Below are 18,030 nucleotides of genomic sequence, written 5' to 3' on the forward strand. Positions count from 1 at the left end.
TCAAGATAAGTATTAAAAAGTTTTTTCAAAACTTTGAATAGCACATGAGTTTTTGACAAAACCTTTACCAAAGAGTTTTTACTCTCTGGTAATCGATTACCAGTAGCAAAATGAGTTTGAAAAAGTTTTCAAACTGAATTTACAGCATTCCAATTATTTTCAAAAGGCTGTAATCGATTACAATGTTTTGGTAATCGATTACCAGTGCCCTTGAACGTTGAAATTCAAATTTAAATGTGAAGAGTCACATCCTTTCACTCAAAAGCTTTGTGTAATCGATTACACATATTTGGTAATCGATTACCAGTGATTATTTCTGAAAAAAATCAAAAGGTGTAACTCTTCAAAAAGGTTTTGACTTTTTCAAATGGGTTTTAAGTTTTTCTAAGAGTTATAACTCTTCTTAATGGTCTTCTTGACCAGACATGGAGAGTCTATAAAAGCAAGGCTTTGTTTTGCATTTCAAAAATCTTGTATACTTTTCCAATCATTTCATTACAATCCTTTACAAGCCTTGAATCTCTTTGAACTTCTTCTTCTTCTTTGTACCAAAAGCTTTCTGAAGTTTTCTGGTTTTCCAAACCTTGAAAACTTGTGCTATTCATCTTTTTCATTCCCTTCTCCCTTTGCCAAAAAGAATTCGCCAAGGACTAACTGCCTGAATTCTTTTTGTGTCTCTCTTCTCCCTTTTCCAAAAGAACGAAGGACTAACCGCCTGAATTCTTTTGTGTCTCCCTTCTCCCTTGTCAAAGAATTCGAAACAACACAGTCTGAGAATTCTTTTGATTCTTCCCATTCCTTTATACAAAAGTGTTCAAAGGAATAACCGCCTGAGCATTCTTTTGTATCCCCATTCAAAAAGTATCAAAGGTTTAACAGCCTGAGATCTTTGTCTTAACACATTGGAGGGTACATCCTTTGTGGTACAAGTAGAGGGTACATCTACTTGGGTTTGACTGAGAACAAGAGAGGGTACATCTCTTGTGGATCAGTTCTAGTGGAGGGTACATCCACTAGGTTCAAAGAGAACAAGGGAGGGTACATCCCTTGTGGATCTTTGCTTGTAAAAGGATTTTTACAAGGTTGAAAGAAATCTTAAGGACCGCAGGTCGCTTGGGGATTGGATGTAGGCACGGGTTGTTGCCGAACCAGTATAAAAATTCTTGTGTGTTTGTTTCCTTCTTCCCTACTCTTTTACTTTCCGTTGTGCATTTAATTTCTGCTTTTACTTTCAGTTAAGTTTCTCTTCTACTCCTCATTCTCTTAACAATTTAGTAAAAGCATTAAAAGAGTAATTTTTTAATTAGTAAAGGTTTAGGAATAATTAATTCAACCCCCCTTCTTAATTATTCTGAGGTCACTCGATCCAACATAAACACATTATACAAAAATGTTTCTCAAAACATGGGGAGTAAAACCCCTCAAACAATTTCACATAATCATATCAAAATCAAAGGAATCAAAATCATAGGTCAAAAACATTAAAACACTAAGAGCACTCAATTTTATCAACCAATTTACATCAAGACATCAATTGGTTTGTCAAACACAACAATATCGTAATTAAAATCGTAAAAGAAGAATTATAATTCAATAAACATCTCAAAATAAATTCCAATTTAATCCTCTAAGGATCCCTACAAATGTTCATTCTAACCCCAATTATAATAAACTCATCCCTTACCTCTAAGCGAACTCACATGTATATTTCAACAGTGATAGCGGTGTCTCTAGTGGTTCCCTAAGATTCCTCAAACTTTTCCTCTAATTGCTCTGTTAAGGTTTGTAAGCGTTAGAGAGAAGGAGAAGGGATTAGAGCCTCCATTTTACTATCTCAATGCAAGGGATATTCTTTTCACCATACACATTACTTCGTAAATCCAAACGGCGGTGATGTTTGAAGATGAGTTCAAAACATGGTGTTCAATATTCATGACGATCCAACGAATAATCAGTCTAGGATAACAGTTTTATTGGGACAGGTTTGAGTATATGCGAGAAAAATAAAGGGTTTTGGGAGAGGGAGAAAGAAAAACGAATTTTAGAGGAAGAGAGATCATAGAGATGCGTCATAAATGTAAAAACTAACCTATTATGTCTTGCTAGGATACTCACAGCCTATTATTTACTCCATTTTTTCTTTATTTTATAAAAATGAATTCTATTTTACTCTTTATCAAATGAATGAAAACAACAATGCAGATTCCCAAGATTTTCAGTGTTGAGCATAGAATCCTTCACTGACCCAATAGGGGTCCTATCACCAACTTCTGCTTCTGGTGTATTATGAGCAGTTGTAGTACAACACCAACCTCTTCTGCCTTCTAAGAAGGCTTTTTTTTTCCTTTGCTTCTTCCTTTTATGCTTTCCTTCTCTAATCTAGAATCAATAGTCCTAAGCTTTGCCAACACATCAACAATAATCTCAACATTGAGATCATCTTATGCAAGTGCAGAACCCGAGGGGTTCTAAGCTTTAGCAGTTTCCACACCCTCAGAAGGGTGGATGTCTTCATTCTAAATCAACCTCATTCTGAGCAACCTTCATCAGTTGCAAACTCCTCATTTTTAGGCTCATAATAGTTTCCTCATCTTTCTTCTCTTCCTCATAATGATGTTTTGAGTTATCATAAAAAGAGCCAAAATCCAGTAGCTCCTTAGAAGGATCTTCTTTTGATACCTCTTCCTTATGTTGAGGGGATACTACTTTTTACTCCCCATTCTTAGCTCCTTCAAAATTAACTTCAGAAGACCTCTTCTTCTTAGATTTTCAAGGTTCCTCATGACTCACTCTTGCCTCTTCAGCAACCTTCTTAATCTGCTCAGAAAACTCCTTTTTCTGAAGCAGCTGCTTCGGCAGCCAGAGAGTAAATAGTCTCCTTATCCTCTTCCTTTCTAAGGTCTCCTTTACCTCATTAGACTTTGATTAAGGGCTTCTTCCTATCTTGGTCTTTAATCTTTTCTCACTTTTGACAAGATTAGCGATAAGGGTCAAGGATATCTTTTTCTCTTTCTTCTTCTTATTTTCTTTCTTTCTTTCTTTCTTTCTTTCTTCTTCTTCTTCTTTTCCTTGTTTTGAGCATTATCCTTATGAAAACAGGTGCAAGTAGTCTCCATTCGTGGTTGGGGATTCAACCTCAAAGCTACAACATTCTATGCACCCCTGGATAGAACCTTATCACCCCTTGGTTCATCCTCCATAGGTACTCCAATGTGTCTGAAAATCACAGTCACCAACATCCTATAAGGAACACTAGAAGAGGACTTGATAGGCTTGGTTTCCTTGATCATATGTGATGAAATCCTACCCCGTAAGGGCTTGGATAGAAGACTTCAAGAAGATTGGGCCAGAGATGCAAGAGAATGCCCTAGGGTTCTCATAAGCCTTAGGGTAGATTTCGGGCCCATGGGTTAAGTATGAGCCCGCTTATCTTTGAATATATTAGATTAAGGTTTCATTATTTTTGGGCCTTGTATTTAGGGCTCCATAATATAGTTAAGGTACCCTAGAAATGTAGGATTTTTCAGCCCTTGTATTTTAGGGCACCTAGACTAGTTTTTGTATTAGGGGTAGTCTTGTAATTTCACATGCATTAAGTGAATATTTGATGTGTGTGGTTGGAAATAAATTTAATTGAATTGGGAGAAGCCCAATCCAACTAAATTTTAGAGGGGGAGGTGAGCATTTGCTTGCTACACCCCATTGTCACATCATATAGTCATACTTTGTGCATGTCCTTCATGCTTTACATGTCTCATGACACCTAAACACACTTAGTGGAGAATCTTGGAATTGATCTTGGATTAGTGGGCTGAACCATAGCTAAAATTCACTAATCGTAATTAGTGAAATTTTGACTCCACAAATTCAATTCCAAGTTCAAATGAAATTTGAATAGAAATTCAAATTTCCCTCTAATTTCGTGTGACACTTAGGCTATAATTAGAGGTCATGTGTGTGCATTTTTTGGAACTTTGATCATTTGAAAATTAAACTTCAGATTTCAGAGCTCTTTTAGAGCATAAAATTTTGTGCTCTTCTCTTCCTCTTCCTTCATTCATCTCCTTCTTCCTCCAAGCTCTTATCCATGGCCTCCTATGGTGGTGAGCTTCTTCTAGACTCATCTTCTCATTGAAGTGGCATCTCCTCTCTCTCTTCCTTCTCCATTCCACTGCCATTCATCTTCCAAGAAGCAAAGGAATCCATTGATGAAGAAGATCCTAGGCCTACAAGCTCCAATGGAGCTTACATCAATATGGTTGATAATCAAATGGCATAGACTAAGAGGGTTTTTCCTCCATAAACAATAAATAACCAGAAGATCATGGTCATTTACCTCTTGGAAGGTACCGGCCCTTGGCAACTCAAAATGCAAGTTGATCCAATGGACTATCCTTCTAAAATATGTCAGAGACTTAGACTTGAAGTCTTTATGTTTATCCTCCAGGAAATTCTTTTTAATCTTTTTCTTTCTAAGCCCCATGATCTCGATCCAATCATCATAAAGCTTTGAGCTATCAATAGGAACTCCCAACAGATCTGCTAGGAGTTGTTCTGAGATTAGAATCTCCCTTTAATGTAGCCTTTAGTGTGAAGTTGTTGCTACCTTAGCAACAACAAAGAATCTCTCACCAACTTGGGTAGACTGATTCATTCACTTCAAAGAACCCAATTCTCCTCTGCTTTTTCAATAAACAAAGAATGTCACAATCATTCTCCTTGATGTCTAAGAGATCAATGTATCTGCCATAGACAACCTTCTTCCCAGCCCAATACTACAAGAAAATATATCTTTTGTGATGAAAAAAGTTATCATTAAAAACTTTAAAAAAAATGTCAATAAAAATATTTTGTGACAATATTTTGATTTGTCACTAGTCATCACTAATACGCGAGTCATTGTTATAACAGTGACGATATTTTTTGTCGTCACAAAAATATTATTTTATTGTAAAAACAAATATCGTCACTAGTATTTTTATATAATCGTCACCAATGTTTGATAAGAGTTTACAATGACAAAATAATTAATGACCAAATGTTATTATTAGTGTCAATTTTTTGTCACAACTAGTTACTAATAGCAATTAGTATGATTTTTATTACTATTTTAAAATAAAATATTGTCTTATTATCACTATTATTTTTTAAATATACCAATAATGCATTGAAAATTATTTTTAAATGCTGAAATAAATATCATTAAAATAAAAGTAAAAAATTCAAATAAATCAAAGTTTACATTAAAATATAACAAAGTCATTACACATTGAACGATAAACTAAAACAATAATATCCAAAAATATGTAAATAAAATAAATTAATACAATATTTAAATTCTCATAAAAATAATAGAACCAATTACAAAACCTATAATATTAAAGTGTTGACATAACAATAAAACATACTATCTTCATAAGTTTCAATCCCATAATTATAGTAAGTAGTATCTTCGTGAGTTTTAATCCTACAAATAAATATAAAAAATAAATCAAATAAAAATAAAATAATTGGTATTTTGGTTTTAGAGAAATAATCATATAATAAGTCTTAAAAGAAAATATTCAATAAAAGAGTTTTATATTACAAACCTGAGCACTTGAGTTAGTAGGTGATTCAGAGGTCGATAATTCTTCCAATATGTCTACAATTTGGTGTTTCACTTTATTTTCAAAATTTTGCTTCATTTGTTTTTGGTTAGTTTCAATAAACTCTTTTGGAATTGTACTTCAATATCAAGTTGAGTAATGACACCCTCTTGCTTTTTTGTAAATCTGTCAACTTTTGCACTTCCAACTCCAAATTATATGCTCGATTTTGTTTATGTTAAAACTTCTTTGTTATTGGTGCACTACCAACGCCTAAAGAATGGTTTGACTTTCTTCCTAATACCATGACAAAGTGTTCAACAAGTGGTACAAGAGCTTTTAAAATTTCCTCTTGATATATATCACCCACATTCTCCAAAGCTTCATGCACAATGTTAAAAAAATATGTATAATTTTTATAATGACATTAAAATCTTCACACTACTAGTTGACAAATGGAAACAAAAACATTTCACAAAAATATAACTAGATATGATATCATAATACAATTAATGTCTTTAATTCTAATATCAACATCAAGACTTCAATGAAAATTTTCTTTACCATGATTTCTTCTACTTTTGGAATGCACCAAGTTCCATTAGATCTCATGTGTGCAGCCTTCCAAACTTCCATAGCATCTAGCCATTCACTAGATATTGAATATTTTTTCTATTAAAATTAAATATAGTAAAAAACAAATTAAATAATATAAAAATAATATAATCTAATGCATCGTGCCTTTATAAATTTCACCAACCTTTCATATATCATATAAAAAAATCACAATAAAAAAATGAGTAATTTTTATATAACTTGAAATTCTGATACTGGGGGACAGATGTCGTACCGGATGTCACGACATCACGCTTCAGAACATGCAGATTATATGTGTCCGTATGAACAGATTAAACAAGTAAATAACACAAGAGAATTGTTAACCCAGTTCGGTGCAACCTCACCTACATCTGGGGGCTACCAAGCCAGGGAGGAAATCCACTCTCAATAGTGTTAGTTCAAGGTCTAACAGCCCCTGTTTACAACCTTCTCACCTAACCACTACCCGTGCGATCTCTACCTAAGAGCCACTCTTAGATATGAGAACCTCCGCTCACTCCCTCTCACTCACACTCCCGTGTTTACAATTAAGTCAAAGACACACCAGAGATCAACTCTGAACAAAAGAGATCAACTCTACACACTAGAGATCAACTCTAGACACAAGAGATCAACTCTACACACATAGGTCCAACACTTGATGCTAGGGTACCATCAAGGTGGCTCACAAAAGACTCAAGTCCCAAAACTCACAAAATAACTCTTCAATCCCGGACTTGGTACAGAACTCGTGCAGCCTCCATGATTATATAGCAATTTGCGTTTCTGGGCTGCAACGGCTTGTGCTGGAGGAGATCTATCTTCTTCTGAAAAAATCTGCAGTTAAAGAACTAAAAGATAACTTTTGATCTTTTAGTTTGAATCTTTAATCTTTAATCTTTAATCCCTGAACGAACTCTTCTACTTTGAAATTCGAACTATAATGATCTTTTAGTTCGTTCCTAAAGATAGATCTTCTTATCTCTTGCTAACTGCACAATAATCTGTTAAAGATATAACAGATTTATGTGTCCAGTATTATCGGGCCAGATGTCAGGACATCGTGTCCGACATCGTGGATCCTGCAGCTTCACTTCTGCACTTGACTTTTATCTTGCATTGTACAGCAACTCCAGTATTCTCGGGCAGGATGTCAGGACATTGTATCCGACATCGTGGATCCTGCAACTTCAATTCTGCACTTGACTTTTATCTTGCATTGTACAGCAACTCCAGTATTCTCGGGTAGGATGTCAGGACATTGTATCCGACATCGTGGATCCTGCAACTTCAATTCTTCATTTGACATTTTATCTTGCCTTGTGCATTGTGCAGCCCGATCTTATTCCTTGACATAACGTTGGACATCATGTGCAGCAACTCCAGCTTTCCTTCATTGTCTAAGTGCTTATGTTTTAACAAAATCTTAGCCAATCTTTTAAAGCTCAGTAGAGCTAAACACTAACAATCTCCCCCTTTGGCAAATTTTGTCTAAAACATACTTAGACACTTCCTGAGCAGGTACGAGCAGTTATGCAAGTGGGATCAGCAACTTCCATTATCAGAGTAATCAAGCACAGCGGAAATTCTTCAAGTTGCAAATCTACAAGTCTTCTCCAGGATGTCAAGACATCTCACGTGACATCAGCTTTCTGCTTCTGCTCCCCCTGTCTTCATGCTTACTGCAGCATCTTCTATCAGCTACTAGTCTTTTCCAGGATGTCGAGACATCTCATGTGACATCCGCTATCTGCTCCCCCTGTCTTCATGCTCTTACTGCAGCATCTTCTAGCAGCTTCTAGTAGCTTACATCAGTCATCATCAGCAGCAGTCTCCCCCTCAAAATCGTGTACATACAACTCCCCCTCAAGGTCATGAATCATGCATACATCGTATCCTACTATCCTACTGCCATACATCATACATTCAACATAATCATGCATAATAGCAAGCATAATACTATTACTCCCCCTTTTTAGACATAAATTTGGCAAAAGTAGGATGCATGAAATTAATGTGCGAATATTACAGACCAATAACTAGTAATTGTTCAAGGGACATGCCCCTTTAGCTAATAAAAGTGAAAAGCAAAAATAAGGGTCTGATGATCATGGGGTGGCTTCAGAATCATCATCATCTGATTCTGTCTCTTCTGCTGCATCTTCCTCTTCCTCAGCAGCTTCTTCTTCTTCTTCAGCTGCTTCTCCTTCTTCCTCAGCTGCTTCTTCATCATCAATGCCACTCTCTGAGAGCCTTTTGATCAGTAGTTCCAGCTCCATTTTCTTCTCTGTGGAGGCTTTGATGGTTGCTTCCAGCACCTTGCATGTGTCCTTGAGTTCAGCAATCAGAGCATCCTTGGACACAGCACCTGAAGCAGCAGCTTTCCCTGATGTCGAGACAATGTCTGGGACATGTGTCCCCTCAAACAGTTTGTAATGCAGGGATAGAGGAGATTCTCTCTTTATCACAGAGTCAGTGTAGTTTAACATATTGGGATGCTGACTCAACATAATGCCACACAATACAGTAGGGAAGGCAATGGGTAATTTGACAGCAAATGATTCTGAATGCTTAACAGTTTGATCAAAAATATAGTTTCCAAAATTAAATTTGGACTTGGTTCCAACAGCATACAGAAATTTACCCAGACCTGTGGCAACAGTGGAAGTATGATTGGTGGGAACCCAGTTTGCAGCTCCAATCCTGTGCAGAATTGCATACTTCACACTTAGCTTCCCTGCTGAAAGCTTCCCTTTCTTTGGCCAATGCTGGACTCGTTTGGCAGTGATTTCCTTGGCAATTTGATGCTCAGAAACACCAATATCTATCACTCCATCAGTAGGTCTGCCCAGATATTTGTTGATCACAGCAGGGGAGAATCTAACACACTTTCCTCTGACAAACACTCTTTGATAATCATCACTTTTTCTGTTTGATATGTCAGAGGGAATGTTGACAATGAATTCCCTGACTAGGCCTTCATAACAGTCTCCCAACTTGGTGACTGTCTTCAGTAGTCCAGCAGCCTTGATGAGGTCCATGGTCTCCTTGCAATCCAAGGCATCTCTTCCCAGTTCTCTTTCAACCGCAAGTCTGCGTTGATACACATATTTCCACTTTTCAACATTGCCAATGGAGTGGAAAGAGATGTTGTCCAATGGTGCATCAGGAACATTTCCAGGCACCTTTCTTCCAGATTTCTTGGCCCTCTTAGATGTCGAGACATCTAGTTCGACATCATCATCTGAATCGGATGAGGAAATTTCTTTCCTTTTCTTGGAGGGGATAGCAACCTTGCTTCTTCTGGATGTGGCAGGAGTGATTGGAGTACTCTTCTTCTGTGCCATAGTCTTGATTCGTCCAGACCTCTTAAGGGGGGTTTTCCCTTTCCGGCTTTGTAATCGTTCTGCAACGCCTGGTGCCAATCTGTTGGCAATGGGTTCCTCGTCAGATTCTACTTCTTCCAGGTCAATGAGGTCACCTGGAGCAGGTTCTGGTGCCCTTGGTGCAGGGGTCTCCTTTGTCGCTTGATCATCTTCCTCTGTTGATCTCTCTTTGCTGGGGGAAGAGAGTACTTCAGCAGTTGGACCGGAAGATGTTGGAACATCTTTCTCAACATCAGGCACAGAAACATTCGGGGTGGACGATGTTGGAACATCTTTCTCAGCATCAGGCACAGAGGCGTCTTTCAAAATGCTACTCACAATACTGCGGATTTTCTTATCCATCTCCGTGTCTACTTCCCTAGGACTTGTTGCAAGGCTAGGGTTTTCAGCAATCTTTACTCCCTGTTGTCTTCTGGGAACCAGTTTCTCAGGGACTGAAGCTTTACCAGGAATTATTTGTATGGGTTGGATGTTGAATTCTGGTTGTTCCTGGTGCGGAGATGATGGTACAGCGGGTGAACCAGAAGCGGAAGTTCCTTTTGGTGAGGTAGCCATGGAAAAGCAGAGCGTTTGGAATGATTTCGTAAATCTCAGAAAACTATTGGGAAATGCTGGTGAAAACACGAATGCCAAGCAGATATAAATTTGAATGAAGAATGTAGAGGGGCGTGTGAAGCAACGGTCGAATTCGTTTTGGCTTAATAGTGAACGTGCTATTAATGTTAAGTGATTCGTTTGGGCACGTTCAGATTGCTGTAGTTGCTATAATTCCTCTAGCAAACAAATGCCCAGCTTGCCCCTCAGTTTTTCAAACTGATTTGCATCCAAAGCCTTTGTGAAAATATCTGCTATTTGTTCCTCAGTGTCAACATGCTTCAGTGTGATCACTTTATCATCAACAAGATCTCTGATATAGTGATGTCTAATGTCAATGTGCTTGGTTCTGCTGTGTTGAACAGGATTTTTAGAAATATTAATAGCACTCATGTTGTCACAGTACAATGTCATGACATCTTGTTCGACATTGTACTCCTTCAGCATCTGCTTCATCCAAACTAGTTGTGAACAGCTGCTTCCTGCTGCAATATACTCGGCTTCTGCAGTAGATAGGGACACACAGTTCTGCTTCTTGCTGAACCATGAAATAAGGTTGTTGCCCAAATAGAAACATCCACCAGAAGTGCTTTTCCTGTCATCTGCACTTCCAGCCCAATCAGCATCACAATACCCAACCAGCATTGAACTTGAACAATGACAGTACATAATCCCATAGTCACTGGTGCCATTTACATATTTCAGAATTCTCTTTACTTGATTCAAGTGACTTATCTTGGGATTGGCTTGATATCTTGCACAAACACCCACTGCATAGGTGATGTCAGGTCTGCTAGCTGTTAAATATAGTAAGCTCCCTATCATGCTTCTGTACAGACTTTGATCAACACTGGTGCCTGCTTCATCCTTTGACAGCTTCAAGTGAGTAGGTGCAGGTGTCCTTTTATGACTGGCATTCTCCATCCCAAACTTCTTGACAATGTTCTTTGCATACTTGCTTTGAGAGAGGAATATGGAGTCTTCCATCTGCTTCACTTGGAGTCCCAGAAAATAAGTCAGCTCTCCAACAAGACTCATCTCAAATTCAGATTGCATCTGTTGAACAAAATGTCGAAGCATCTCATTCGACATCCCTCCAAACACAATGTCATCAACATATATCTGTGCAATCATCAAGTTTTCAGCATCTTGTTTGACAAAGAGAGTCTTGTCAATTCCTCCCTTCCTATACCCTTGCTGAGTAAGGAACTCTGTTAGCCTTTCATACCAAGCTCTTGGAGCTTGCTTCAATCCATAGAGAGCCTTCTTGAGCCTGTATACATGATCTGGATGAGTCGGGTCTACAAATCCCTTTGGCTGCTCCACATAGACTTCTTCATTCAGGTATCCATTCAGAAATGCGCTCTTCACATCCATCTGGTACAGCTTGAATTTGAGGATGCAAGCTACACCAAGTAATAATCTGATGGACTCAAGTCTAGCAACTGGGGCAAAAGTCTCATCAAAGTCTACACCTTCAATCTGAGTGTAGCCTTGAGCAACCAGTCTGGCCTTGTTTCTGGTTATGACACCTTCTTCATTGGTTTTGTTCTTGAAGATCCACTTGGTGCCAATCACATTAGTTCCCTCGGGCCTAGGAACTAGCTCCCAGACTTCATTCCTTTTGAATTGCTCCAATTCTTCTTGCATAGCATTGATCCAGAACTCATCAGTCAGTGCCTCTTTCACATTCTTGGGCTCAATTTTGGAGACAAAACATGAGTTTGAGACGATCTCAACCTCCCTTGATCTTGTAGTGACCCCTCTGTTTGGATCTCCTATAATCAGCTCCTTGGGGTGCATCTTCTGAATTCTAATGGAGGGTCTCTTGTCAGGTTGGTTGATGTTTGAATCATCTGTAGCAGAATCAGAGTTTTCTGCATTTTCTCCACTTTTAGCTGCATCTGCTACATTGTCTCCAGATGTTCTGACATCTTCTTCGACATCCTTCTTTCTTGCTGGAGTTAGATCATCAACAACCACATTGATGGATTCCATCACAGTTCTGGTTCTGGAGTTGAATACTCTATATGCTCTGCTGTTTGTAGAGTATCCCAGGAATATTCCTGCATCACTCTTGGGATCCATCTTTCTCCTTTGCTCTCTGTCTGCCAAAATGTAACATGGACTTCCAAAGATGTGGAAGTGCTTGACAGTTGGCTTCCTCCCTTTCCAGATTTCATACAGTGTGGTTGGAGTGCCTCTTCTAAGTGTGACTCTGTTGTGGATGTAGCATGCTGTGTTCATGGCTTCAGCCCAGAGATTATAGGGAAGTTCTTTGGCATGAAGCATGACCCTAGCAGCCTCTTGCAAAGTCCTGTTTTTCCTCTCAACTATGCCATTCTGTTGTGGTGTAATGGCTGCAGAGAACTCATGAGTGATGCCTTCAGATGTGCAGAATTCAGTGAACCTGCTGTTTTCAAATTCTCTGCCATGGTCACTCCTGATTCTCTTGATTACACAGTCTTTTTCTCTTTGAAGTCTTAGACTCAACTCCTTGAATACTTCAAAGGTTTCTGATTTCTCTCTGATAAAGTTGACCCAGGTAAATCTGGAGAAATCATCCACAACAACATAGGCATACCTCTTTCCTCCAAGGCTTTCAACCTGCATAGGCCCCATCAAATCCATGTGAAGTAGTTCCAGCACCCTGGAAGTGGTCTGATGTTGAAGCTTCTGGTGGGACATCTTGACTTGCTTTCCAATCTGACATTCACCACAGATTCTGCCTTCTTCTATTTTCAGATTGGGTATGCCTCTCACAGCACCTTTGTCAATGATTTTCTTCATGCCTCTTAAGTGCAGATGTCCAAATCTTTGATGCCATATTCTGACTTCATCTTCTTTGGAGGATAGACATGTGGAGGAGTAGCTGGTTTCTTGAGGTGTCCATAGGTAACAGTTGTCCTTTGATCTGCTGCCCTTCATTAGAACTTCACTCTTCTCATTTGTCACCAAGCATTCTGACTTTGTGAAGTTTACATTGAATCCTTCATCACACAGCTGACTGATGCTGATCAAGTTTGCAGTCAGTCCCTTCACCAGCAGTACTTTGTCCAGACTAGGAAGTCCATCATGAACTAGCCTTCCCATTCCAATGATCTTTCCTTTAGAGCCATCTCCAAATGTCACATAGCTAGTGGAGCAGGGCTCAATGTTCACCAGGAATTCTTTGACTCCTATCATGTGTCTGGAACAGCCACTATCTAGGTACCAATCTTCCTTAGCTGATGCTCTAAGTGAAGTATGAACAACAAGACTGACAGCCTTGTGTTTTGGAACCCACATCATCTTCTTTCTGCTGTTGCTACTTTGAGTTCCATGATGTGGATGGCCATGTAGATGATAGCAAAAGGGCTTTATGTGACCATACTTGCCACAGTAGTGACACCTCCACTTCTTTCTTTTACTCTTTTTCTGCTGCGTTCCATGATGTCGAGACTGATGTTGTGACATCGTGGCTCCAGTGCTGTTTTTGGCAGAAACAAATTCTGTCATGGTTATTCTGCCAGCAGATTTATGATTAAGCCCAAGTCCATTCTTCCCAAGCTGTAGCACCTCATCAAGCATATCTGAGCCTTTATTCAACATCTTTATTGATTTGGTCATGTTTTCCAGTTTAGAGTTCAGAAAACCGACTTCTCCTTTGAGCTCAGAGATCTCCTCTTTATGTGCCTCCTTTTCAGCCTCCAGATCTGCAATGACCTTCTTCAGTTGTGCTTCTTGCTGAAGAATCTTCTCACTTCTGATGCATAGTTCTCTATAGGATGTAGCAAGCTCATCAAAAGTGATTTCACTGTCTGTATCACTTGAATCTTCAGCAGTTTCAAATCTCCCAGTGAGTGCATTCACATCTCTGTCAGAGTCACTTTCTTGTTCACTCTCTGTATCAGATTGACATACAGAAAGTCCTTTCCTCTGCTTCTTGAGATGAGTGGGACATTCAGCTATGATGTGTCCATAGCCTTCACACCCATGGCATTGAATTCCTTTGCTGTGACTGGGCTTTACCTCTGATCTTTTCTGGTATTTACTGCCTTTCCTGATGTCGAAAGGGATGTTCTGGACATGTGGTTTCTGCCTCTTGTCCATTCTGTTCAGCACTTTGTTGAACTGCTTTCCAAGGAGCACAACTGCCTTAGTCAGACCTTCATCAGTGTCCAGGTCATACTCATCTTCTTCTCCTTCATCATTGGACACGAAAGCCAGATTCTTGCTCTTCTTTTCAGCCCTATCCGAGAGTCCTAGCTCAAAGGTTTGAAGGGAACCAATGAGTTCATCTACTCTCATGTTGCAAATGTCTTGGGCCTCCTCTATTGCAGTGACTTTCATGTCAAATCTCTTAGGCAAGGATCTGAGGATCTTTCTCACCAGCTTTTCATCTGTCATCTTCTCTCCCAAGGCAGTGCAAGCATTGGCAATTTCAAGAATGTTCATGTGGAAGTCATGAATACATTCTTCCTCCTTCATCTTCAGATTCTCGAATTTTGTAGCCAAGAGTTGCAGTCTGGACATCTTTACCTTGGAGGTTCCTTCATGAGTGGTTTTCAGGATCTCCCACGCATCCTTGGCCACTGTGCAAGTGTTGATCAGTCTGAAGATATTCTTGTCAACTCCATTGAATAGAGCATTCAAAGCTTTGGAGTTTCCAAGTGCCAATTCGTCTTCTTCTTTAGTCCAGTCTTCTTTTGGCTTCAATTCTTCAGTGGGCTTTCCTTCTGTGTCCAGCATCTTGGGATGTTCCCAACCTTTGATGACAGCTTTCCAGGTTCTGCTATCCAGTGATTTGAGAAAGGCCACCATTCTTGCTTTCCAGTATTCATAGTTGCTTCCATCAAGAATTGGTGGTCTGTTCACTGGTCCTCCTTCTTTCTCCATGTTCATCAGAATTTATCTCCCTAGATCTCACTCTGTGATTTCGAGTGTTGGCTCTGATACCAATTGAAATTCTGATACTGGGGGACAGATGTCGTACCGGATGTCACGACATCACGCTTCAGAACATGCAGATTATATGTGTCCGTATGAACAGATTAAACAAGTAAATAACACAAGAGAATTGTTAACCCAGTTCGGTGCAACCTCACCTACATCTGGGGGCTACCAAGCCAGGGAGGAAATCCACTCTCAATAGTGTTAGTTCAAGGTCTAACAGCCCCTGTTTACAACCTTCTCACCTAACCACTACCCGTGCGATCTCTACCTAAGAGCCACTCTTAGATATGAGAACCTCCGCTCACTCCCTCTCACTCACACTCCCGTGTTTACAATTAAGTCAAAGACACACCAGAGATCAACTCTGAACAAAAGAGATCAACTCTACACACTAGAGATCAACTCTAGACACAAGAGATCAACTCTACACACATAGGTCCAACACTTGATGCTAGGGTACCATCAAGGTGGCTCACAAAAGACTCAAGTCCCAAAACTCACAAAATAACTCTTCAATCCCGGACTTGGTACAGAACTCGTGCAGCCTCCATGATTATATAGCAATTTGCGTTTCTGGGCTGCAACGGCTTGTGCTGGAGGAGATCTATCTTCTTCTGAAAAAATCTGCAGTTAAAGAACTAAAAGATAACTTTTGATCTTTTAGTTTGAATCTTTAATCTTTAATCTTTAATCCCTGAACGAACTCTTCTACTTTGAAATTCGAACTATAATGATCTTTTAGTTCGTTCCTAAAGATAGATCTTCTTATCTCTTGCTAACTGCACAATAATCTGTTAAAGATATAACAGATTTATGTGTCCAGTATTATCGGGCCAGATGTCAGGACATCGTGTCCGACATCGTGGATCCTGCAGCTTCACTTCTGCACTTGACTTTTATCTTGCATTGTACAGCAACTCCAGTATTCTCGGGCAGGATGTCAGGACATTGTATCCGACATCGTGGATCCTGCAACTTCAATTCTGCACTTGACTTTTATCTTGCATTGTACAGCAACTCCAGTATTCTCGGGCAGGATGTCAGGACATTGTATCCGACATCGTGGATCCTGCAACTTCAATTCTTCATTTGACATTTTATCTTGCCTTGTGCATTGTGCAGCCCGATCTTATTCCTTGACATAACGTTGGACATCATGTGCAGCAACTCCAGCTTTCCTTCATTGTCTAAGTGCTTATGTTTTAACAAAATCTTAGCCAATCTTTTAAAGCTCAGTAGAGCTAAACACTAACATAACTTATAAGAAAATTAATATAAAATATTAAAAGATGTTACCATTTCAAATGCCTTTTGCACAATTGATTTTGTGCCAATAATTGATTTTATTTCTTGCTTTCTTCAATTAGCTTTGTTTGTCAAGCTTCTTTCCTACATAAAAGTATAAATGATTTTATATTATAAGTATAAACCTTTTAAAAACTCATGTGCAAAATAATAAAATAACCTTACCTGAAATTTTGAACCACTCCACTTGTTTTTAATTAGCCAATTCCAATCCCCTGGAGATACATATTTTGGTCTACCCTTTTCTTTAAGATAAGCATGATGTAAATGATAAAGTTTATTCAAGTATTGAGATTGAATTTTCTTTATTGCATATTCTTTCACCTCATCATATAAACTAGAAGCATCATTATATCACATGTTTTAATCAAAAAAAGTAAAAATTAAATACTATCAAGATACATTATCAAATCAATTTGAAGATATAACTAATATTCAAATATATAAATAAATTTAATATAATTGACCTAATTATATACTAACCTCAAGGATTCGGTGGAGAACAATCCCTCAATCATTTCTTTCATAGATTCTCTGAGGTAATCTTGACTTCTAGGCCTTTCTCCTAGTTAGTTTGAGCTTCTCTTGGTGTCTCTTGTGTTTTGGGTAGTGTAATAGGATGATTTTACACTTCCTTTGAAAAATCCTTGAAAATGAGACATTGTAAAAGTTATCTTTTTATAAAATTAATGTTATTTTCGTGACCTTCGGTGAACCCCAATCACATTGGCATGATTGGAATTTCCAAATGACGTCTTTTTTTAGTAGAATCCAAAACATCCCTTAGCCCTTTATGTTTTGACAGGGGTAATTGACCCTGAATGTTGTTATTAACCTTGTTTTTGAAATCTATACTAAATTTTCTTCGATTTGGTATATAGAACCTTGTGTTTGGATTGACGATCGTGAACGAGAGAGATCTTTGAGCGACGCAAAGTGGAAATGACGGAGAACTCACGATAGGTGAGGGGAGTTTATTATAATTTTATGACTTTGATACCATAATTGGGGTCAGGGAACCCAATTATGGGAATGTATGTCTATCCCTGTGTATGTTGGTTTTCAAGCAAAATAATATTTTTGACTAATGGGATGTGATACGTCTATTATTGATAAATGATATTATTGTTCTTATTAGACTTGTGTTGTATGAAGACTTTGGGAGTGTGAATCTCAGGCATGAATTATACATGTATGTATGTGTGTAATGTGATTTACTGATGATATTGTTATTGATGATATTAAGTGATATGATGTGACATTGATGTTTATGATAATGTTGATGGAGTATGATGTTGTTATTGAAGATGATATTGATAATAATTGATATGAGATGATGTGGTTATTGATGATTATGTTGATATCAGATGATGTTGTTGTTGTTGATGTTGATAATTTCATTGAGATAAGATGTTGTTGATGTTGAGAATGACATTGAGATGAGATGATGTTGATGTTGATAATGACATTGAGATGAGATGTTGTTGACGTTGAAAATGTCATTGTGATGATGTATGTTGTGTATGTACATGAGGGTGCAGTGACCATGATGGATATCCCTGGTAGGGGAAATAAAGTGGTTAAAGAGTTTTAAGCATCTCTAGAGGGAGATGGCTTAAAATCTT

This window comes from Glycine soja, chromosome 4, assembly GCF_004193775.1.
Source record: "Glycine soja cultivar W05 chromosome 4, ASM419377v2, whole genome shotgun sequence".
NCBI classification, from domain to species: Eukaryota; Viridiplantae; Streptophyta; class Magnoliopsida; order Fabales; family Fabaceae; genus Glycine; species Glycine soja.